Source organism: Astatotilapia calliptera, chromosome 8 (assembly GCF_964374335.1).
Source record: "Astatotilapia calliptera chromosome 8, fAstCal68.1, whole genome shotgun sequence".
NCBI lineage: Eukaryota > Metazoa > Chordata > Actinopteri > Cichliformes > Cichlidae > Astatotilapia > Astatotilapia calliptera.
The window spans coordinates 3,371,839-3,397,195 of NC_137429.1; the positions used below are offsets into that span (position 1 = coordinate 3,371,839).

Sequence of the window (25,357 nt, forward strand, 5' to 3'; positions counted from 1 at the left end):
AATGACTCAGCAGGCTTTGTTTGGAGGCTGCACACAGTCATAATCACTCCACTGTGACTGACGTGGCACATTTAAACCCAACCCTCCCCTAATATTTACACAGCGAGATTCGGAAAAAACAATATGATACCATGCAGGTGTTTCTTTTTGTAGCTGTGGAAAACTGGGCAACAGGAGGTGCAAATACTCTGTTATTCCCACTTGAGATCCTTAATGGGAATCATTCTGTTAATAGGAAAGGTGGGAAACACCAACAGAGTAACTCAAGCCTGGGTATCTCTGACACGTGCTCATAAGGAACTATTTTTGAATGAAGCCTTAAGGAGAAAGGCAGCACTCATAATTTACCTGTCAGTAAAGGGGCACAGCTGCCAGTCCACGAAATACTCGTACAGACACATGCAAGCAGAGGTCAGAGGAGACAACAGTGGCTGTTAGTACTTCCTTAAAGAGATGCATTTCTAGGAAGCTGCGTCAGCTCTTACTTTGTTGCAATCAGAGTTGATTTACCAAGATTGAGTAAGATTTTACTAAAACTTCTCTTTGGGGAAATTACCACAGAGGCAGAGCACTGATGTGCAGCCCAGCAGTGCTGCCCTTCAATTCAAACTCTATTAGCTTTCACTTTTCCAATACAGCCAATCAGAAAACAGCGCTTAACATGAAGCACAAATATTCTGTCACTCAGACTGATTAGCTTTCAAGATGATGAGGTTAACATCCAGCAGGTCAGCCCAGCTGTTTTTAGAACATGGTTCTTTCACTTTACGCCATAATGCTTCAAAAGATCACATGAAGCCTAAAGTGGAACTTTACTGTTGCCAAATTTAATCAAAACTAAACTAAAACTAACAAAAAGGGAGAAGTGCAATGGATGAAAGTTATAAATTCCATCATTTTGGACTTTTCAAGTTTAGAAAACACTTATTCATTTGTTTTCATGACAGTTTATTTGAGTTTTAGTGCACAAAAAGTCACGGTGGAAAAGCAGGTGTGCTGAAAAAACCTGGTTTAGTGAATAAAGTCTTAATGACTGAGGAGGCTGAAATGTGTCAGTGCAGCGCTGCAGGGCCGAGCTGCGATAAACTTTTAGTAGAGGTGACGTTGGCCAACGTCCGGCCTGAGCCGAGCGGCCGGCTTGCTTGTAAACAGCTCCCCCACTGTGTCACACCGACTCCCGCAGCAGCTGGTTCCGCCTATTGTTCCCGGCTCCCGGTGAAAGCGTCACACTGACACCTCTCAAGGGTGTCCCCAGAGCGACCCAAGGCTCCTCGTTCACACAATTCATCTCAATCTGTCAGAAAAAACAGAGGCCTGTAACGGAGAGCTCCAAAACAAGCGGAGAGACTGAAACTCAGAGAACGAATGAGAACGTAAATAATGGCAAAAGCATGAAATGGCATCGCCTCAACAATTCAAGGCAATACTTTTTTGTAAAGACTTGACTTTTCTGTGAAATCTATTAATAAATTATCATTGTTTTTATACCACTACTCCATTGTTTTGTCTTGGCTGCTTTCCCTTACCTGCAGCCATTCCCCTAAACGCACACATGCTGCGAACAACACAGTTACACTAAACTGTAATTGTATATGATACATTTTTGTGCATTAAAATTGTTATTAAATTCCAAGAGAAATAATGAACTGAATTCAGAATTCAACATGAGAGCATGTACTTATATTATACAACAGTAATAACAGTTTATGGACATTACAGTGCTGCAAACATCAGAAAATGTTACCCTGTTAAACTTATGAAATGACTGAATATAAGTCAATATAAGTATGATAACATATTTTACACTAAGAAACTGTTACTGTATAGTATACTCTAAAATGACATTTCAGTACTAGCAAATCTAAATGGTAAATGATAAATGACCTGTATTTGTATAGCGCTTTTACTAGTTCCCCCTAGGGACCCCAAAGCGCTTTACACACCCAGTCATCCACACACTGGTGGAGGCAAGCTACAGTCAGCTGTCCTGGGGCAGACTGACAGAAGCGAGGCTGCCACATCGCGCCATCGGCCCTTCTGGCCAACACCAGTAGGCGGTAGGTGAAGTGTCTTCCCCAAGGACACAACGACCGAGACTGTCCAAGCCGGGGCTCAAACCGGCAACCTTCCGATTACAAGGCGAACTCCCAACTCTTGAGCCACGATCACAAAGTAGCAAAGTATTTCACTGTATGTGCCGTACAAACAGGTCATATAATGCACAAATACTTATATAAACTACAGTAATAGAAGTATAAACTGTATAACTGTATGAAGTTACATTCCTGCTGCTCATCTGTTTTTCTTACTTGTCACAACAACTCAGAGAAATATATAAATATATAAAAAAGTTACATTGCAAAATGCAATAATTTTATCTTCCACAAATGGAAAAATGAACAGTACGATTTTAAAGTAAATCACAAAACACCTCTGTGTCCTCTTTTCCTCAAAGTGAAAAGATTGCAAACCTACTGACAAACGTCATTTATGACTTTTATGTTGGACTTTTATTCGTGTTTCTGGCCAGAGTATTAAAATAGCTGCCCACGGAGTGAAGCATTCAGATATAGCCTTCTGCTGCTGAAGGACGCGTCCGCATTGCATACTTGTGCTAAAGCCTCGGCTCAGTCCTGCATCGGATTAGCAGCGGCAATGGTGAAATGTTGAGCCACAGCCCACATTTGTGGGTGTGTCTGTGAGCCTGCAGCAGCTCGGACGGGCTGTCAGTTGTTCGTGCAGAAATGTCAGTCAGACAGGTGCACCACGCCGCCACAACAGCACTGCGTGTCGAACACGCCTGTGGGCTGCTGCAGGGCAAACACAGACTATCACTCTGGGGTTGAAAGCTGTGAGCAAACTGGTGGGTAAAAACACCGCCAAAGCTACCAGGCTGTGACCTCTTTGACCCTGACGTCTGCATGTTGCCAGTGTGTTTACCGCGTGTTTTTCTTTGGTCACCGAGGGACAAGATTACAGGAAATTTGCCGGAGGACCTGAATCCGGCCCTTCCTTCTATCTTTTTCCTGAAGTTAGGAAGTCCCTCGGTATATTTAGATCACAGCTGTCCACCATGGAAATATCCAAGGCTCCCAAATGACTAATGGAGGGTGAGAGCAAATAAATTAAAAGGTAAACTCACGCCAGAGCCAAACAAGGTCGAAGAGGCGGCATTAATTCAGAAACACTGAGGACACAAATCAAACTCGTGTTTGTTCTTGTCTTTTGTTTGTTGGTTTGAAGTAGTTTGAAGTTTGTGACACAAAAGCATCTGAGTGAGGGGAGGTTACAGTTTCACCATAATGCTAATAAACAATACACCAAAGCTGGTTATGGAGCCACGTGTTTAAATGTCCGCCTCTTATACAGCATTTTTCTTCTCTACATGTGGACTCCAAGCACTTTTGACAACATGCATCATTCACCAATCACACACATGCAAGCACTTATTTCTATCGCTAAACACATGCAGGGTTCTTGCACACTTTGCCAGGCAGGGCAGCCAGGGATCAAACCACCAACCTTCCAGTTTGTAGATGACCTGCTGTGACTTCCTGAGCCACAGAGGCAGATAAAGTATCGTCAACAGGAAGTTCCAGTCAATACGACAAGAAAAGCGCCATGTAAATGTCCTCTATTCCCGTGGTTATCTACAAGCTCTAAAGTGGTGGGAGATGTGCACGTGAGTGTGTGGTTGTTGGTCTGTGATTTTAAGTAGGAATACCCTGGGACGGGTCACTGCATGGATTGAGTCAGGAGCCAACTGTAGTGCCCGTACAGCGCTGTCACCATTTATTCCATCACTGACGATGTTGTCTTTAACGATAGGTGTCGCCACTCAGACAAAACTTCCACCGTAGTGCTGGTGTAGCAATAGAAGAAGTTTCCTTTTGCATAATCTGGGATCCCCTGTGCTTCTGTGCTAACATCATTAAAATGGTCGTAAAAACTCACACAGGGATACACTCTTGTCACTAGGTGCACCCAAAACTAGACTGTGGCTGACTTGATGAGCAGCTGAGAAAGTGGACAGACTGAGAAATCATTCCCTCGATGATGGGAAGACCGAGAAATAAAAACTGATTGTGCCGAATAGCCTGAAAAAGAAAGTGAAATAAAAAGTGAATCGTCGTTCATCTTTATTGGTTTTACAGCTGGCAGATGCTTTTGACCATTAGCTGCTCTCAGAACCTCCCGCCCAAGGATTTCCCACAGTTCGGTGTGGTTCCTAACCATGCTGACCTCTGTAATGTGCGCATTCCCTGCAACCAGCTGTCATGTTGCTTCTGTGAGAGAGCAGCGTGTGAGAAGGGAAAAAGGGTGTGATGGACAGGAGACAATAACTGTCGGAGGGTTTACGTCCATTTTTAGACTCCGCTGACCCGTTTCCAGTGTCATCCAAAGATTCCAGAGGATCTGGGAGTGTTTCAGCCCCTGCTGCAGGAAGGGCAGTGCAACTGCTCTGCAACTTGACACTCCATCAAAGAGCCTCTGAAAATAAGGATTTCATCCTCTTGTAATAGAGGGGGTTTTATGTGGAGGTTAGTGAGGCTGTGCCCTCGCCTTCCTGTAATTGTCCCAGTCATGCTCCCGTTTCCATGACTGAGCAGAAACTGAGCGTGAGTGCGATCTGATTTACAGCAGCCACATGTGAACCGGAGCTTATAAAGCTCCCTGACCCACATGTGGAAACTGAAAACTAAAATCGTTTTGCTGATGAATTTCTCAAATAAAGCGATTTGGTCATCACACATCGCTTTGTAGCCGGCGGTGGGTCACTAGGGGGGTATTCCAGGCTCCCTGTCATATGTCAGGATGGTAAATACATATTATAGCAGGGGTTAAGTGGTTCCCTCACAACATGCTCATCATGCTTGTTCAGGCTAGTGTGGAAGCTCTGCTTTCTTCAGCTCTAAAAATGATAAGTAAAAATTTACAAAGCGGCAAACTGTTTTTCCAGGCTAGAAGATGATCTTCTAAATTAATGAGACACCATTTCCTCTCCAGCTCACGAGTTGTCTCCTTTAAGGTGAGTGTTTGACAATGAAGGAGCTACAGTATCTGGAGTCGCACGCGGTGAAGAAGTAAAAATATTAACTAATTATTGGGAACAGCCTTCAGGTTACTGCTATGAATAAAAAAACCCAAAGAAAAACTTTGCAAGGCTGAAGAACTATTGCTCAAGCCCACTTCAAAATTACATTTTGGCTCCCTGGAAGCAAAAACAAATGAGGGCTTAAGAGTTTTGCACAGTTCTATACTTCATTGAGTTTTGTCACACTGGGAGTTTGTCGGAGATGGTGAGTCTAAAGTTGGCTCTGATGGGTCAGCCCTGGCCAAGTTAGGGTTAGGCAGCTAAAACAGATGGTCAGGTTTGTAGCTCACACTAACCTCCAACTGCCTTACTCAAAGTTTTCACCTTGATGCTTCCTCCATTGTCTCTCAGTGAACTTTACACTGGATGCAGCTGCAATTTTGTGATTGTGATTATGATTGGTCAAAGAAGAAGTGCTGCCCTACTTTCTGAGCCACCCTGCACACCCTTTTCTCATTTACTCACCAGTTCTCAGGTTAAAAGGCCAGCTAAAACCTCTGCTCTTTGCCAGACCGTTGTCACCGTTGTGGTGGTATCAGGCTTGCAAACCTGTGGCTCTCTTTACTGAGTGCTTCCTAGTTTTCTGACCTTGTTCTCTGCTCCTCCTTTTTTGTGCTCTTTACCTTGGCTGGATCTTCTTCCTAACTTACCTGCAAACAAAGAGCTGGCAATTCTTCGTCTATTCACTTGCACAGTCCTCTGCAACTGCCTCCCTCACCTGCACTCAGAAAAAGCAAGAACTTAAACCACAGATTTTTCTAATCTCAATTCATTCCTCAGACCTCCTGAAAAAGGACAAGAGAAGAACTTTCCAATTAAACGAAGAGCAACAAAGACTGTGGCGAGGAAAGAAGGATTCAGTGATGCTAGTAACAGCAATAAAACCATAAAGCTATAACCCAGCCCTGGCCAGGGACAAATAAAAGAATAAAATGAAATGCTAAAAATATATTTTCAAAATTTACAACAGTGGAGCTAACCAGAACGATAAAATCTTCACCGCCAAGAGTCCCCAGAGCCTCCTGAAACAGCCCTAAAAGTCCAGTAAAGGTTTGCAGGGCAGTGGAGCGTTCACCCTCATGGAGCAACACGTCTTCCATCCCAGACCTCCTGTGCCGAGAGAAACAGCAACAGTCACTTGGCCAAGCCAACACCAGTCTGGTGTAACTAATGAAGGAGGCTTGGACAGAGGTCTGAGCTCTGTCTGCCACTGGTATCTTCTCCTTCTGTGTCACAGCACAAAAACCAGGACGCTATTCTTGCCGTTCTGCTCCACCTGCAGCGTCTCCACATCCTCCGTACGATAGTCCAGACAGATAAATTCAAACTTGTTGCTGCCCGTGTTTGCTTGAGCTGTAAATGAGCTGAAGTTGTGGGTAGGAAGTAACTATACTTTCAAAATAAAAGCATGCAAATACATTAAATATTAAAAAAGAATTCTAATAAAGCTACAATATAAAGCATCCAGAATATACAATCAACATTACTATAATACCATAACTGAAACACCATTAACCTAGTCTCTGATAGGTTAATGGTGACTTTATTTACCTGCATGGGTTAAAGTGGGCTGGAATGGCATTTTCCATCAGTTAACAAGGTATTAAATCTGATAGGCAGGCTAATGCATGTCACAAATTAAGCACTATAACTAACATCACCCTACACATAAACTGTCACAAAATAAGTCTTCTAGTTGAGTGTAGACTCGCCATATTTCCCGGGGGTGGGGTGGGGAGTGGGGGTGGATAGAGGGAGATAGGATTCCCTCTCTGCTGAACTTCGTTAGCAAAACCAACAAAGAGTGAACAAGAGTGGTTATTGGAGCAGCAGCACAGGTTAGCAGATTATAGCCTCGCAAAACAAATCATTATGTCTGTTGAAGCCAGGACCATCTTTTCTCCATGTTGCACAAACCCCTGCTTTCATGTAGATTCTGTTAATGTAAAGAGTTAAACTTGCATCGCTCTGCTTGGTTCTTGCTCTTGAGGCCACTTGTTCTTACAATTATGACAGAAACTAGGCGTCTAATCCAAACATACTCAATTTGGAGAAAATTGGCAAATAAAATGCAAATTAATAACACTTTCCAGTTCAGGTGGACAGCCACTAATCCTTAGGAGAAATAAAAAGATTCAATCTGGGAGTAATTTTCAAAATGTTCCCAGGGCATGCGTTTACATAATTAAATAAAAGCTGTGTTCTCGTTCTTTTAACTAATGATTTCTTCACATTAACTTGTACATTTATCAGTGGAATTCACAAATGCCTCGTTTGCCTTTTAACAGCTCTGACACAGCAGGATTGATAACAGTGTGTTCTCCCCAAAAATCCCTTTCTTTTAATTACATTGTCATGATGTTAAATAAACTTGTACCACCCGCAAGCATGCACAGCTCATTAGCTGCAAACCAAATGTTTGATGCGAGTAAAAGATTACTTCCTTTACCACCTTAAAGATGTGAAAACAGGTCTGATCATATAAAAACTCTTAAATAAGCACAATTACTAATTTTAGAGCACCGACTAGTTTTCCTTTTCATTTAAGAAACCACACTGTTGCTGAATTCTGTGATAAGCATGTGCATCATGTGCATGAAACAGCTCCGCACTTTAGTTTCTGTCAATCACTTGCATTTATCGGCAAAGGTTTTCTGATCGGCAGCTTTGTGAGGAAATAGCAGGTTTATATTTTTCATAAAGATCTAAAGCAGCAAATTGAGAAACTTCCTGGGAAATGCAGACAAAGCTTTGCTTTGATTCTCTTTGGACTCTCACGATCACAAAAAAACACAACACAAAAAGAGGTCAGGGGGGCTGAAACAGGTGAAGCGACTCCAGGTCAAAGGTCAGCTGTCCTGGGCAAGTTCAAAACGACTCGTTTGACGCCGCAGTCTGCTCACATTTCCACATGAGAATCATTATATCGTCTCGGCCAGCCATTTACTCTTGTTTGTCTTTCACCTGATTCTCATATATTCTCACTTTAGATTGTGATCTTTCCAAAATTCAAATATTTAATGAATTAACTGACTGTAAGTGAAACCAAGCTTTAGAAATAAATGCATGTATATGGAGATACTAAAATAATACCTTTTAAGTTAATTCTTGGGCCGTAAAATCACAAGTTGGCCTTGACCTCTTTGGCTGCTTAAAAACAGTGGAAAATCTTTAAATGGGTGGACATTAACCAACTCCTACCCACAGGCTCAGACAACAAAATCTCCCTTCCATAGACTGGATTTTCCAAATACAAGGACCTTTCGTGCTGAAAGCCTGGCCTTGCCTCTGTTGTCAGCACTAAACAAAGTGTGTACACAATGTGAACTATGAGCCAAACTGCTGAGAGTGCAGGCAGCTACATGTCTCTGTGGACATCATCGTCGTTACCGATAATTATATCCAGCCCAGGTAAAAGCAGACTGAGGTCATAATGATTGGTGGAAATAAATGAGAGAAGCTGATAGTTGGTTTGACAGCAGATGGTTGTTTTTTGTCAGGCCTCTGGATTTCACCCAGCTCCACCCTCATCCTCCTCTTTTGTTAAACCAGGAAGGAGCAGAGCTGCTGTGCGTGTCATCATGTAAAAAACACTGAACTGTCATGAAATGAATAAATCAAAGAAACTGAATGTGTATTTAACTTTAACAAAAATGAAACCAAAAGTAGTTTTAATGTGGCAGACTGAGGAATCCTACACTCTGTGTAATGAGCGGATATAAAAATCATATCAAGGCCCAGGCATCTATGATATGTACACTTATATAGAGTGAAAGCCCAACAATTAAAAGACTCCTTCTGTACAACCATCCTCAGCTGCTTCTGCTGGAAGTTTCTTTCTGTTAAAAGGGAGTTTTTCCTTCCCACTGGCCAAAGTGCTTGTTCATAGGGGTCATCTGATTCTCTGTATTATTGTAGGGTCTTTACCTTAAAGCAGCGATCCCCAACCTTTGTTGCCCTACAGACTGGTTTATTTTCACGGACTGGCCTTTAAGGTGTTGCGGATAAATACAACAAAATAAAACCAGTACTGGTACTAAAAAAGGAAGATTTATTCATAATACACGGGAAAAGACGCAGGGAAACCAAATGTAAAAAAAAAAAAAAAAAACATCCAAAAAATGATTAAAACCGATGAAAACATGGCCCGGTACCAAACGACCGTTCTGTGGCCCAGGGTTGAGGACTGTTGCCTTAGAGTATAAAGGACCTTGAGCTGACTGCTGTGATTTTTCCTGTAAAAGTAAAATTTGAAATGAGCTGTGCTGACATGGAAAATGCACACAACCTAGAGGGACAACGCAACACAGAACAAAGGGACACTGACATAAATACACAGAAGGTAATGAGGGAAGTGGGAACACACGGGGAACACAGCTGAAGACAATTACCCATGACCGAGCAGGGAGGACACGAAACTGAAAATACTGACACCAAGATGTGGACCTTAAACACAACACATTACACAGAGATGAGCACAGAGAGAGAGAGGCAGAGAAGAAGGATGAATACGAGGGGATGAGGAGAACACAGAACACAAAGGACGGGAACACGGTACCAGAACAAACACCACAATAAAAGCATGGACACAGGGGAATCCAAATACCAAACCAAACAGTCCAATGGACATAAGGAACAAAATACAAAACCACAGAAAAACTGAGAAGACTGGGTCAAAATGACCCAGGACCGTGACAGTTCATTAAAAATGACGTAGTCGTGAATATATAACTCTACAAGCGCCTTGAAACAACTGCTGTTTTTGATGTGGGCCTATATAAATAAACTGAATCTAAATGCATTCGTTGAATTTTAATGTCTTAATGAACACATGATGTTCTTCATTAATATCACTGATAAAGATAAGGGGGTTCCTTTGGGGGCTATTAGGTAAGTGGTGAGTCTTGTCAGTGGGCGTGCGATGTCCTCACTTTATTAATCAGGTGTGCTTTCAGTCTTATTTGAGCTTTCTCTTTAACCAATCGGTGACAGTGTTCATCTTTTTTATCCAGTTTATGGTGCCGACTCATGACTTCAAGGAGTTGCTGGCTTTTGTTTTTTTGCAGGTGTAGTTTTGGGTAAATCTCTATGTGTCCTTAGTGTCCTATATTTTTAAATAATTCACTAAACAAGTGATTTTCCCAGTAAATCTGCTGGGACAGGTGCCCTTTTTAGTTTCAGCCTTCAGCTATCGCGGTCTGATGCTTCCAAGCTGAGTATTGAACGAGGCTCGTAAACACAAACTGAACAGCTTTTCGCTTTGCTGTCTTGTGTTTCCTTAGCAGCATTCTTTCTTAATGGGAAGAGATTTGTACTGAATAACCTTATGACCAATTCTAAGCATTCACATCAAGCTGGTCATTGTGGAGCATTTTAAAAATGATATAATCTCAGTTTTACAAAGAGTGGACTCTCCAGGCGCTGTGGTCCCAGTGTGTCAAAAGCACCTTGAAGGGGACTCTGAGCTGATGAAACAAACAGCCTATTGATGATCAAATAAAAGGAGCTTCTCTTTCCTCCCCTCTTTATCTCAGGATGCATCTCATGCCTCCCCTAATACCTGCCATCCTGATTAGATGTGGAAACAAAGCTCTGTGCCATCCTTCCTCCTCCTTAATTGCATCATTAAGACGGATCGTCTTGAGATTAAATTAGATACTTTTAAATAGATCAGCGGTAAGAAATTGAAATTTTAAGGAAGCCGAGGCACAAGCCTGTGGTTCTTTGTGCATCTGCAACAGGTTTTCCTCATGTAATGCTTTGTTGGCAAGTTAAACATCGACTTCTTACTTTTTGACCTTTTTTCGCAGTTTCTCTGCACATGGACCACAGTGTTAAAACAAACAGAAAAAGGGCTTTTGGCAACACTTCTGTGCTTGAGGTTTTACTGGTTTGGAGAACTAAGTAAACGAAGAGGATGTAATTAGTTCAGGAAAGTTTGTGTATAGCAAATTCATAGATTTGACTCCAAACACTGGAAAATAATCGCTAAAAATGTGGAAAGTATAGAAACTATGTAGCACATTTCTAAAAACAAAAAAAGGAATGTGCTGAGAAAGTGGTCCTCCGTGCTGAACTGAAGATCACCGTCAATATGTGCATGTGCAGTGACGAGACATTTCACAACCTTCAGACTCACAGATAATCAGATCGCCATCACTAGTCAACAGGGACAAACTGAATGTCTTCTTAACACCATCCAACATATGGCAGGGCCATTTCTCTGTGGAGTTTGGATGTCGCCCCCCGTCATGTCCAGGCTCTCTCCGGTACTTCGGCTTCCTCGTACAGTCCAAAGATATGCAGTTTTGTTAACTGGTGATTTTAAACTGCCCTTGAGTCGATGGATAGCATCCTAGCTTCATTTCCATGTGACATCAGCTAATGTGTATATAATATTTTATTAGGATCAATAACTGCTAATCGTATGTGTACATCATCTGGTCACAGTACTTTGACCCAGGAGACTCAATATTATGTCAGTTCAGTTTTTTACTCAGTGTGTGTGTTTGTATGCCTGTGCTTAGGAACAGATAAAAGTGGTTTTGAATGGGATGCTGCATAAATACGTCCACAGCACTCTTTGGCCTGTTTGTGCTGTTGTGCTCATTGGGATTTAATCACAATGAGAGTTAAAAAAAAAAAAAAGCGGGTGTAGATGCTATTTATGTGATAAAAATGGGGCATTTTACCCTGACGCTAGACGGTTGCTAGGCAATATAATAGTATGTCATTCATAATTCAACTTTTGATCTTATGTCATAGTCCTACATGGGTTTGCTTCTGTTGTGGTCTCCTAACTGTCCCTGAGTCTAGGGCGGGTTGGGCAAGTGAGGGCCCACCTCTGAGTGGAGTTTTGGTTTCCCACTTTTCAGCCAGTTCACCTGTTGCTCATCAGTGTCATCAACAATCAGTACTTAAGGACTAGCTCTGACACCCAGTCACGAGGGATGTGATCAGGATCCTTTGTGGAGCGCCTGCATTACTGTAGTCTCATATTCTGGCTTTCCCGTGCGGTTCACTTCTCAATTCCACTTGGCTCCATTGAGCTGGTTTGTTCCATCATCAGTGCTTCACTGGAACACTCACAGCTGTCTGCTTTGGGTCTCTCATTAATCTGACATCTTATTGTTGTGAAATTAAAACAGTAGGATGCTTTCATGGGATGTTGCTGGTGCATAAATACTACAAACAAGACATCAGCTAATATAGACGACAACCTTCAGGGGAGTAAGCTGTACCTGAGTGCCAGGTTTAGTTGCTCAGCTCCTGATGGTGGAGGACAAACACACAGAGACTTTGTGCATTATACAGTGCTCAATAGATTTAATCAAACTTCTTTTTAATCAGAGTAAAGAATCAAGTCTATTAAACATCTGAGTTATTGATCTGGTCAGTTAAGTAGGAGAGAGGGTTGTTAATCAGTCTCAGCTGCTTTGGTGTTAATGAAACTAACACTGGAGGAGCGACCTGACTACTTTTGCTGTGGATTATAAAGTCTAGTCTAAGATTCATTCATTTAAACACTGAGGTCCAAGGTGTCATTAAAGAAATAACATCTTAGTGGAATGATTGCATCATATAGGTAAGAGAGAGAGACAGACACGGCTGGGTGAGCTAGGCTGACTTGCATTGAGAATGAAAGAGGGTAAAGATGATACAGCACTGTGCTGTAAATGCATCAACTTATCTCACCTACGCTTTCAAGGACACACGCTTACTCAGATTTAACAGGTATAAATCTTTTGAGACAGATCAGGATTTGCCATGATGATGGTTGCTTACTAACTAGTTTAGTTGTCTACTTGCCATGCAATGATAGCTTCACGGTTAAGTGATGCTGTTCATGCAGACTTTTCAACCAGTTGACATTTAACCTACATATAGCATCATCACAGTCGGGCTGTTTGCACAGTTCTACAGTAATGCTCTCTCTTCACAGCCAAACTGACACCTGCAATGAAGCTCAGTGAGAAATTATATTCTAAATATCCCGGCTAGAAATCTGTGAACATTAAGTTCAACAGTTCATTTTGAGGCTGAGGTATTCCAGTGTCATCATCTTTTTATGGCATTCTTGTTTTACAATACGCATCAAACCCTTTGTAACCTTGTGGAGACGGGAGGAATATGGGTGTCATAAAGTCATATCATCTGTAAATACATGGAATACTCTGCAGTCTGATGAACGACCACTTACCTGTACTTAAGGTCCATGTTCCAGAGGGACGAGCCACAGTAAACACTGTGGTCTTAAGCACAACTGTTGATTGTATGTGCTTTCAAATCTTTTTTTACCCCCCAAATTAAGCCATATATATATATATATATATATATATATATATATATATATATATATATATATATATATATATATATATATATATATATATATATATATATATATATATATAACAGGGCATCAGTCATTGTGTAAAAGAAGAGCAAAGCAGATATAATGTGGTTCTAAAATCTAACACGAATATCAAAGCTCTGTTTACCTGGTTTCTATGGAGAGGTGAGAGCTGCAAAACGGCGAGTCTCTAACTAAGGAGTCAGGCAGCGGGAACAGCTGGGGCATCAGACCAGGTGACTGTGGCAAACGCACACGTATGCACGCCAACCTAAACACACAGCACCATTAGCATCCATAAAAAGCCAGGTCTTGTCAGCATTAATCACCCCTGCTGTGTTTTTGCGAACTCTTTAGCAGAGGTGTACATGGACTTCTGAGCAGGTTTTTCCCCAGCATCATGTGTGCACAGCTCATGTTACCCAAAGAACAGCAGCGTTCCTGAAATCTGTTGTGATCTCTTGCAAGAAACTGTGTGAGCATGACAACGTTCTGGTTTTAACCGCCCCAAACCTGTGCAGGTCTTTTTATTTAAGTCTCATTTTCCAGTTTTTTTTCAGAATCAGAATCGTCATTATTTGTGCACACGAACGAGGAATTTAAATCCAGTTTTTAAAGACGGATGTGCCACGTGATTTCTCAGTCACAAAACAACTTTTACAGTGAATGGAACAACAAACAACGCAGTGACTGTTTAATTAAAAAAAGATGGATGGGGCTATTTTAATAAGCTCCTCTCCTTGGCACATTTTTTTGTGTGACTTTTGCATATAAATGTGGCAGATGATGAGGATTTTCTGTCCTTTACATGGTTTTAAATTACACTGGGAGTGTTTCTAAAGTGATTAGTCTGCACAACAGCCTTTTATTTTAAGTAGATTGGGGTCAATTTTAATTTTTTGAATTTACAAAATGTTCATTTTAACTGGAATCGCAAACTGCAGGACTTTATTTGCTATGTGTAATGCCACGAGCTCTATATAACATGTTGTGCGACGTTGGCATGACCCTTTTTCCATTAAACTACTGTCCGCCTTCGAAAAGGATCCTACCTGATTATTAGCTAATACGGCTTTTAGAGAAATGCCCCTTTGATCGTGACTGTTTAAATGAAGGCTCTTTGTTGGTTGCCTTGGTGCTGTCGGGACTGAATTGAGCCTCTGATGCTTCAGCGCAAGAACAGCACACTACTTAGGCTATTAATAAGACTATTGAAGATGGAGTGTACCCCAGCTGCACAAAGCTGCCACTCTGTAGTATAAGTGAACAATTTTGTGTCTTGAAAAGATTTGCCATATGTGAGCAGTGGAAATCATCTTCAGCTACAAGTGCTTTCCACCTCGTTTTAAAGTAAAATTCGAGACTTCATTTACTTTAAGAATATCTGTTCTGGGCAAAGAGCAATTCTTAAAGTAAATCACAGTTTTTGCTATTATATTGCAAACAATTAAAAAAGTGCTCACACAGAGTTTGAAGAGCCAAAGATAGATCTTTTTAAATGTCTTATTCAACTTATCCAAAGTCTGAAACTCAAAGATGTTTGATTTCTAACTGTAAAAAAGCACAAAAGCGACTAAAAACTACATCTGAGAAGCTGCAGGTGGTGAATATTTATTTTTGCTTATAGAATGACTGAACGTCAGATCAGTTCAGCTTTATAACTAATCCAAAAGTAACACTGGAACTCTCCTTTAAACTCAACAGCTGGGAAAGTAAGGAGACTAGACACCAGTATTTCATGTTTCTGGATAAAGTGAAATCAAATAAATCCCAGAAAGTCATAAAATTAAGCCTTGTGGCAAAACGCTTGAAAGATCTTTTGATCTTCAGTGTTTATCACTGGAAGTAAGTAGGTTTTCAGGCATAATTGCGATGACATAATCTTGTTGGGCACAGGGCCAGTCCTGGCATGGCAGCGAAGCCAACTTTACCAAGTCATGCAGGAATCAACGATTGCGTAAAACATTTGTCTCCTGTACTTTATTTTAATTTGAACCACATTCTTTTTCCACATTGTTAATATAAGACGAGCTCTGTTTGCACCCCTGTGGGAGCTAAATCTCGGGGAAGGTGCAGAGTTTCCACCTGGTGTTGTCAAACTACAGCCTCCGGACGCCGATGAGCCTTTCTGTCAGTCAGTTACAAGAATCAGCCAAAAAGTTGTATGCAACTCTTTGACTTTGTTCTTTTTTAGCTGATGTCCTTGTATGGTACCTGCTCTGTCTTCACCTGGCTTTCCCTCAGGAGAGTCAACACAGAGCTGACGTGGTTGGCTCTCAGCGTTATCCCACTCCAGGCTGTGTGTGTCCATAGCAACCACTGGGCACAGCAGGGAGGGTGTTATATCTCTAGTGCATACAAGAAAAAAGTGCATGATGTACTCCTGTGCAGACACGGTGTAAGGTGTGCGGCTGGGACTCCAAGACGCTTTTAGGAAAACTTCACGTGGAAGTATTCTGCTCATTTTCAGCTCTATATTTTCATTTTTTGACTCATGAACTTTTTTTCAAAAATCCTTATTTATCTAATGCTGGGCCTTATTGCATTCCCTCAGTTCATCCGCTGTCTGAACGACACAACACTTGACTGTAAACCATGTTACTTTAGTCAACTTTGATCAGAGTAGGGAACGAATAAAAGTCGCTTATAAGAGTCTATTTTACTACAGTGAGCATTTTTTAAAAGCTGCAGCTCTTTGATGTCCTAATAAAAACTCCAAACAAGGCCGGTATGTTGTGCAGGCAGCTGGAACAGTGTCAAATAAAAAAAAAAAATTAATTTCTGAATTTTGTAAATTTCATTTTCCAATCCAGTTTTTAGTACCAGCAATAAAACTGCACACGCTGTGGCAAATGTCTCAAAGCCAAAACACATAAAATCAAAAGCATCAGTAACCTCATTACATAAGTCACAGCCTGAGTGGATGTTTTGTAATTTGGGTGAACCGACTCTTGAGTGCAACTTTTTACCTCTTTGATTGGATATCATGTCCTGACTGTTATGTTTGGAGGTCAGGCACAAGTTGCAAGGATGTATCCAGGATGTGGCTGCTCTCAGAAAAGGGCGAGAGAAGCAAAGTGCTTGCCAGACTTCTGCCAGTGCAAGGCTCGCTCTCTAAAACAGTCCTGTCCGTTCCACAGCTGTTGTTTTCTCCCCTCTCTGACCCCCCCCCCCCCGACCAGTGAATATACCCCCCTCCCCTCCTCTCTCTCTCTGAATAGTTAATCCCTCTCTCTGTTTGTCTGTAGATATCTGGCGCACGCAGCAATGCGGCCTTATCCCGAGCTTCTGTGGTGTCCATTTAATCATTGACAATGTCTTTGTGTATCTTGCATCCTGTGCGATAAAATCACCATGTTAACAAAGCCATCACCCCTCCTGGCAAAATGAAAATGAATGGCACTGTATATGTAGCTCTGGAGTTACCAATTTCAATGCTAATTGTTGACTTTGCGTGCCCGCTGCAGAGGTGAATGCACTCTAAATGCGTCATGCACAATGTGTTGGCACAGTAAAGCTCAGTTTTAATTAATCTTTTCAACATCAAGGCTGATTCCACACTCGGGCTCCAGCTAGAGATCATATTTCTATTGCTGATTGGTCCAAAAAATGATAGTTTATAGTTTAAATGACATAATAAAAGCACAGAAAATTTATTTTTGTGATATAAGTTCAGCAAATTGTCAAATTTAAAAATATGAAAATATTTTCTGCATTTCTACATCATAAATCATCTTAGCAGTTTGTTATTAATCAAAATTGTTTTGCTGGAAATCCCAGCTACTCTTAGGAAAACTTGCTCATTTTATCCTCCACAGTTTTATTCTTGGGTTCATCCAAAGGAGCTTTTCATTACTCGTAATTAAAACTCTTATTTTTCTTATAATGGGCTTCAGGTCATCCAATATCTCAAATAAGACATAAGGGCGCTCTCTGTAAGACCCTGCTTTGTTCTGATTAATGGTGTCCCACCAGACTTCCACAAAAAGAGATCAAGCTGCTGCTGCTGTGAAGCTAATTAAATTGACCTGACACTTGACTCTTTCCAGCTTAGTATCAACCTCTCGCTTCATTAATGGCTCAGTCACACCAGAGTAAAACAAGAAAAAGGACATCTACCTCCGTGCGACTAAGAGAACACTTGGTGGCTGTCCTTTTGGTGGGAATAATTCTGAGAATAACTGGAATCAATCTAGGACAGCTCAGCGAGGGTTTGAAAATAAGTTTGAGTTGATGTATGAATACAGACACGTCCCAATGAGAGCTAATCGTCTTTTTAGCAGGTGATTCAGTTCACCTGATTACCTATTGCTTGTATTCTGATCATATTTCTATATAAAAACATGGCTGCCAAGCACCTCGTAATATTGCAGCTAAACTCTAAACTATGTCACTATTTATAAAGTATTTTCTTACTTGACTCTGAATGTAAGCAGTTAATGTAAATTAGTCCGTTTCTGTGTATGTGGACATCAATAGAGTTGCATTTTAGTAAAATCTGTCACAGCTAATCCCTGTATTATCACAATCAGTTTACATGTTAATTGCCTACTTTACCCCATTCAGTCAATGTCAGCTGTCACTGTCTTATTGCTGTTTTATTGGTGTCTTGAAGCACCAAAGTCACTTAAAGCAGTGGTCCCCAACATTTTTGTGCCGCGAACCGGTTTATATCCGACAATATTTTCACGGACCGGCCTTTAAGGTGTTGCGGATAAATACAACAAAATAAGTTATTGTATTTATCCGCCAAGTTAACGATAAAACGCGATACAAAATAACGATAAAAACCAATAAAAACCTCGAAAACCATACATTTCACACCCGAGCCTCAACTCCCGCGGCCCGGTACCAAACGACTCACGGACCAGCCTGGGGGCTGGGGACCGCTGACTTAAAGGGCAGTGAGAGACTGTGAGTGGTCTTTGAGTCAGTCATTTCAAAGGTAACAAGATGGCAATAATCGTGGTCATGTTGCTGTTTCCAACAACGACTGTGCCGTAACAGTGCCCCTGTTAGTGCTGCCAACCATGACAGTAAAATCTAAAATTACTGCCGGCTGCCAGTACCTCCTCTCAGCCTCTTAGAAGTTGCACTTGTGGTTTTAATTTGAAAATCCTAAGTTTTCAGAAAACTTGACCTCTGACCTTGAGCATGATGTTGAGGTCACTGAAATTTAGGCTCGTTTAAGTAGATTTTTTTAGATGCACCTATAATATGAATTTTCTACATCGCCTCATTCACACAATTGGGTGTCCATGCCACCTGCCCGGCAGGGCGCTGAAAACGCCCCGTCTGACTTTTATGGCTGAGGGGTGAACATGAGAGCGAGATTCAAATAATATCACACAAACTCAGGTAGTCTCCATGTTTAAAAAGATCAAAACAACTCGATTTCTAGATTTATACTCCTTAAAGGGCGATCGTGGCTCAAGACTTGGAAGTTCGGCTTGTAATCGGAAGGTTGCCGGTTTGAGCCCCGGCTTGGACAGCCTCGGTCGTTGTGTCCTTGGGCAAGACACTTCACCCGTTGCCTACTGGTGGTGGTCAGAGGGCCCGGTGGCGCCAGTGTCCGGCAGCCTCGCCTCTGTCAGTGCGCCCCAGGGTGGCTGTGGCTACAATGTAGCTGCCATCACCAGTGTGTGAATGTGTGTGTGAATGGGTGGATGACTGGATATGTAAAGCGCTTTGGGGTCCTTAGGGAATAAGATAAGAGATAAGATAAGATAGAACTTTATTAATCCCTCGGGTGGGTTCCTCTGGGAAATTCGACTTCCAAAAAAAAAAAAAAGCACAGCAACGACCGAAGTTACAGTTACAGAATTGTTATATATATATATATATATATATATATATATATATATATATATATATATATATATATATATATATATATATATATATATATATACACACACACACACACACACACACACACACACACACACACACACACACACACACACACACACACACACACACACACACACACATAAATACAGAGACAAATATAAATAAAATATACAAAGGGGATAAATAGGAATAAAAAATAAAAATACAAGTGAATTGCACATTTCAAGCATTGAGTCTATTGCACTGTTGACTATTTACAAAAAGTATTGCACAAGGTATTTAGTAAAGCGCTATACAAATACAGGCCATTTACCATTTAAATCATCAAACGGATCTGTCCACTCAGCTACTGTTTCTATTTCTGACAGTGATATACGTCCTGAAGTCATTTACAGTGTTATGGTTTGTTCTCCAAATAAAAATAAAAATATCAGAACGAGCCCATCAGGAATAAAAACATATTTTGCCTTAAAACTGCGGGATGGCTCTCTGCAGTTAAGCTGTCACAAACAAAACCTATGGGTTTACCCTGGTCTTCAGGGGTAAACCCATAAGAACTGAATAACACCAGCCTGTGAAAAGTCAAAATAGCCCAGATCTGTGAATTAAAATATATTCTTAGGTAAGAGACGATTATCGCTCTTACGTTTTCACTCCGTTCTTCAGACTCTCCTGGTCGTAGTTAAAGCAGTCGTCCTGCGTTTGATCATCCTAAAGAGCCAGGGTGACATTTAAAGCTACTAAAGCTTGAGCAAACAGTCAGCAGATTAACAGTCCCCTGCAGTGATGCCACTCATTACTGCAACCGGAATCACTAACACCTCAGAGTGAAGAAGGAGCTGGTGTAAAAGTGTTAAAAATACAGATATGGGACAGCAGGTTGGCACATAATGGTGTGAAATCACTGTGAGACTCGTCCAGATTCTGACAGGTTAAAGTTTCTTCCTCATGGTCAGATATGTTTGACAACATCTCAGTCACGGCTTACTGAAATACTGCTTTGCCAAGATATTGCTTATGAAAGTAACTTAAAGTAACTTCTGACAGTGAGCTGCAGTAACATCTGCTATGCTCGTTGTTTACTCTTAGACACTAATAGAGTACATTTGCAAGACTTATACTTTTAAATATCCTCCTCTTAAGAAAATAAAAAGTGCTTAAAAATCTATCAGGGAATTTAACTTCAGTCCCATTGGCCTCTTGCTTAGTCATTCTCCAGTTCTGTGTTTAGCTTCCTGCCTCACATCGTCTGTTCACTTTAGCCACAATGCCAGACTGAGACCAGGCAATCTGGCTTCTTCTTATAGATTTTTGCAGCACTAAAGTTTAATATCACACTCGTTCAACCCCTGTTACAAAATGCAAGAACAGGCATCTTGGTCACACAGTAGGAATGAAAGAGGCAGCCATCTTTCACCGTTCTGTCCTTATGTGGTTTTCTTAAAATAAAAATAGGTTCATAATGTTGCAAAAACAAAGCATGAAAGGTCTTGAAAAAGGAAAGAAAAAAGAATTCTTAGCAGTTCTTAGATTTTTGCCAGAAGCTAGCAACTCTGTAAGCTAAATGCTAATAGTAGCATGCTAATATGTGCTAAAGCTGAGGGATGGCTTAATTGGCCTCACCAGCAGACTGTATGAGGAAGCAGAGTATGACAGCATCACTTTATCGTGACTGCTTGAGTGGTTAGGGGGATATTTCATAGATCAGGTTCTCACCTTGACCTTTGCTGATAGGTATTTAATGCTCTTTTTCTTTACACGTTGTTACCCATATCTGCTGCAGTTATCTAATAAAGGCAAACTTTTACTATTTAAAAAATCCTTTAGAAAACAAAAAATAAGGTGAGGAATTTATTAAATCTGTTTCCCAGCAGCCCTGCAGAGTTTCTTTTTCCTTTCCTTTTTAATATTTAGCACCAAACCAGACTACCTACCAGGTCTATTTTGTAATTTGTAACAGCTAAGGTGTATTTATTGCTCCTCTGGCCTTGTCTTTAATACCCACAATCATCTATATTCTATTTGTGATGTGATTTCAAAGCTAAAAACAGAAAAGAAACAAACTTTACCCTCTGTATTTTTGCTAATACCTCCCTAGCTTTGACCAGCAGTGAGACCAAAGTAACTGGATTGAGAAATGGCATCAGTTAGTTGAGAACAATCCAGGCCAGAGGTACAAAAACAAAACCTACCTTATTCAACTTATCCAATGTTGAACCAGCACTATGGTCTCCACCGACAGCAACAAATCAAAAACCAGCCCCCTCAGATGACCCAGCAGGGTTATGAGCTCCTGTGTATTGTGTCACTGAACTAATGTCACTAAACTATGATGGTAGCGGATGCCACAGGCAGTGCAGTTATGAAAAGCTGCGTCTCCTGCATTCAGTAGATCTACAGCTATCCAACATTACACAACATGATTTGGCTGCTCAGCAGCTGTTGCCCAGAATACAGACCGAGCCCAAATTTAGGAGGAGCACAGAGCAGAGACAATGAATGCTATTTTGCACACATGCCGTCCTACTAGATTATCCTAGATAAAGTGCCATTGATAAATCATGTAAATGTTATGTGATAAATAGTTTAAATCATTGAAGCGTTTTTAAAGCTGTTTATCCCTTTAACTTCAAGGATGTTGCATTTAATGCTTCTGTATTAAATTTTCCATTAGAAATACTAATGGTTGGATATACCATACATATAAATGTGATATACATCTCTGCTATCATTTGCACTCATTTGCACTCTATGTAACAGCTTGATTTTGACACATAACCCATGAGGATGGGTCGGTTGGCAGTGTCACCTCATAGCAAGAAGGTCCTCAGTTAGACTCCAGGCTGGAGCTTTTCTGTGTGGAGTTCCCCATGTCTGCATGGGTTTCCCCTGGATACTCCAGCTTCCTCCCATACCCCACAGACATGCATGGGGTTAGGTTATGAGTTTACATTGGATGTAGATGTGAGTGTAAGGATGAATGGTTGGTGACACATCTCTTCTGTTGGCCCTGCAATAGACTGGCAGCCTGTTGGGTTTGCAGAAGAGAATGGATGCGTGGATTTACCAGAATCAACCTGTAACCTGATGCTATTTCTTATTCCCGATGCTGTGGCACAAAAGATGACTTTACAAAAACAGACATTCACTTTGTGCAACATTGTTTTGCTGCTTTAAATTTAGTAGAGTTGCAGTTAAAAGGCTTTAGTACAGCTTCAGTACCCTCGTTGTCATAAGATTTGCAGTTTTGATTTGTTAGACGTAAACGCTGTGAAGTCCACTGTCTGCAGGGTTTATTTTGGCCTCAGGGTTGTAAGGATTACGAGTCGGAATGCTTTTGTTGCAGACCGGATTTGGGATGTCATACCTGATCTCTGGCATGAGCCTTGTGTGCTTGCTTTGTATACCCACTATTGACCCGAACCTCCGCCTGCTGACCCACATTCTAGTCTTAAATGTGTCTTAACATAATTAATTTAGAACTGGATATCAATTCATCTAAATTAGAGTAAACCTCCTCTCATGCTGTTTCAGTTAGGATAGGCTTCAGAAGTGAAAATAAAACCATCTCTAGTTTGTTTGACAAAATGTCCAAACACCCATATATTCAGTCAGCAACGATAGATGAAGAATCAATGCATCAAATCTTCTTTGAGAGTCTGTAATCTGCAAATATTAGCCACCCATAACTTAAAAAATTGCGAGTTAGCTGATCAAATGACTTTTTATTTTTACCACACGTCACTTTCTATAACTGTAATTAGGCAGCACGTTTAAGACGTAGCGACTGCAGTTGAATCTGATTACGCAGAGCGGCCTTGATCCTCATGTCACTGTTTACTGTATGCGTTCAGGTTGGTGCCTGCTCATGGCGGCTGCAGTCGGCTCTCTTTCCCAGCAGCAGACCTGAGAGGGAAAAGCTCGTCTCTGATGTGATTTGTTCAGCGTTGCTTGCCCACTGATGTTTGCAGTGTCCGTGTCATGTTCTATAAAAAGAACAAGTGAGGCTGGATTGAATTAACAAAACGATGCAGCCTTGTAATGATGATGGTGATGATGACGGGAACGCTTCCTAATTGGCCATTACTCAGTGCATGTATGTGTGTGTTTGTGTGGTTGTCAGTGAAATGAAGCAGCTGAGGTTTGTTTCATACCACAAGGTGTATTAACCCGTGCGGTGCATTGTTACCCCGTTGTGATCTGCAACAAAAAGACTGAATGACTCTGGTGTTACGCAACCACATCACACCGCCTCTCACATCATTCGCATTCTTTGGCTTTTTTGCCAACCTGACATTCTCATGCTCATTTGATAGACGAATAATAGGAGGATCAGAACTGGAATTTGTTGAACAAACTGCGATGCTTTGACTCGGAAACCTTTATTGTGTGTCCGTAATGCTGCATTCCCCAGAGAGATAATGCTTCCTTAACGTGTTCATCGTCTTTCTGTACGCATGATTAGAAAAATGAGCTGTGTTGGAAAAAGTTATGGAAAAAGTTGCTAAACGATTTTCTGAGGGTCTTTGTTGCATTTTGTTCTAATACATAAAATTAGAAAACTTTGAAGCCTCAGTGTCGTAAAACAAAGCCGCTGGTTCTTGCCAGAGTTTCAAGATGATGTTCTGGTATCCATATCCAAACAAGCTGGACACCACTCATCCTAGCCCTGGGTTCCTTTCTAGCTTATACAGGGAGTGCAGAATTATTAGGCAAATGAGTATTTTGTCCACATCATCCTCTTCATGCATGTTGTATTACTCCAAGCTGTATAGGCTCGAAAGCCTACTACCAATTAAGCATATTAGGTGATGTGCAACTCTGTAATGAGAAGGGGTGTGGTCTAATGACATCAACACCCTATATCAGGTGTGCATAATTATTAGGCAACATCCTTTCCTTTGGCAAAATGGGTCAAAAGAAGGACTTGACAGGCTCAGAAAAGTCAAAAATAGTGAGATATCTTGCAGAGGGATGCAGCAGTCTCAAAATTGCAAAGCTTCTGAAGCGTGATCATCGAACAATCAAGCGTTTCATTCAAAATAGTCAACAGGGTCGCAAGAAGCGTGTGGAAAAACCAAGGCGCAAAATAACTGCCCATGAACTGAGAAAAGTCAAGCGTGCAGCTGCCAAGATGCCACTTGCCACCAGTTTGGCCATATTTCAGAGCTGCAACATCACTGGAGTGCCCAAAAGCACAAGGTGTGCAATACTCAGAGACATGGCCAAGGTAAGAAAGGCTGAAAGACGACCACCACTGAACAAGACACACAAGCTGAAACGTCAAGACTGGGCCAAGAAATATCTGAAGACTGGTTTTTCTAAGGTTTTATGGACTGATGAAATGAGAGTGAGTCTTGATGGGCCAGATGGATGGGCCCGTGGCTGGATTGGTAAAGGGCAGAGAGCTCCAGTCCGACTCAGACGCCAGCAAGGTGGAGGTGGAGTACTGGTTTGGGCTGGTATCATCAAAGATGAGCTTGTGGGGCCTTTTCGGGTTGAGGATGGAGTCAAGCTCAACTCCCAGTCCTACTGCCAGTTTCTGGAAGACACCTTCTTCAAGCAGTGGTACAGGAAGAAGTCTGCATCCTTCAAGAAAAACATGATTTTCATGCAGGACAATGCTCCATCACACGCGTCCAAGTACTCCACAGCGTGGCTGGCAAGAAAGGGTATAAAAGAAGAAAAACTAATGACATGGCCTCCTTGTTCACCTGATCTGAACCCCATTGAGAACCTGCGGTCCATCATCAAATGTGAGATTTACAAGGAGGGAAAACAGTACACCTCTCTGAACAGTGTCTGGGAGGCTGTGGTTGCTGCTGCACGCAATGTTGATGGTGAACAGATCAAAACACTGACAGAATCCATGGATGGCAGGCTTTTGAGTGTCCTTGCAAAGAAAGGTGGCTATATTGGTCGCTGATTTGTTTTGTTTTTGAATGTCAGAAATGTATATTTGTGAATGTGGAGATGTTATATTGGTTTCACTGGTAAAAATAAATAATTGAAATGGGTATATATTTGTGGGGATAGGTTAATTGGATAATCCAAAT

At 41.3% G+C, this 25,357-nt stretch overlaps 1 long non-coding RNA gene across 1 annotated transcript; it reads right to left on the minus strand.

Moving 5' to 3' along the window:
* Positions 1-811: 811 nt before the first annotated feature.
* Positions 812-21,743, minus strand: LOC145430351 (uncharacterized). The gene is made up of 2 exons (XR_013910878.1): positions 21,494-21,743; positions 812-1,294 (listed from the first exon to the last, which is right to left on the minus strand). It is a non-coding gene; the product is annotated as an uncharacterized LOC145430351 (long non-coding RNA).
* Between the last annotated feature and the right edge of the window lie 3,614 nt (positions 21,744-25,357).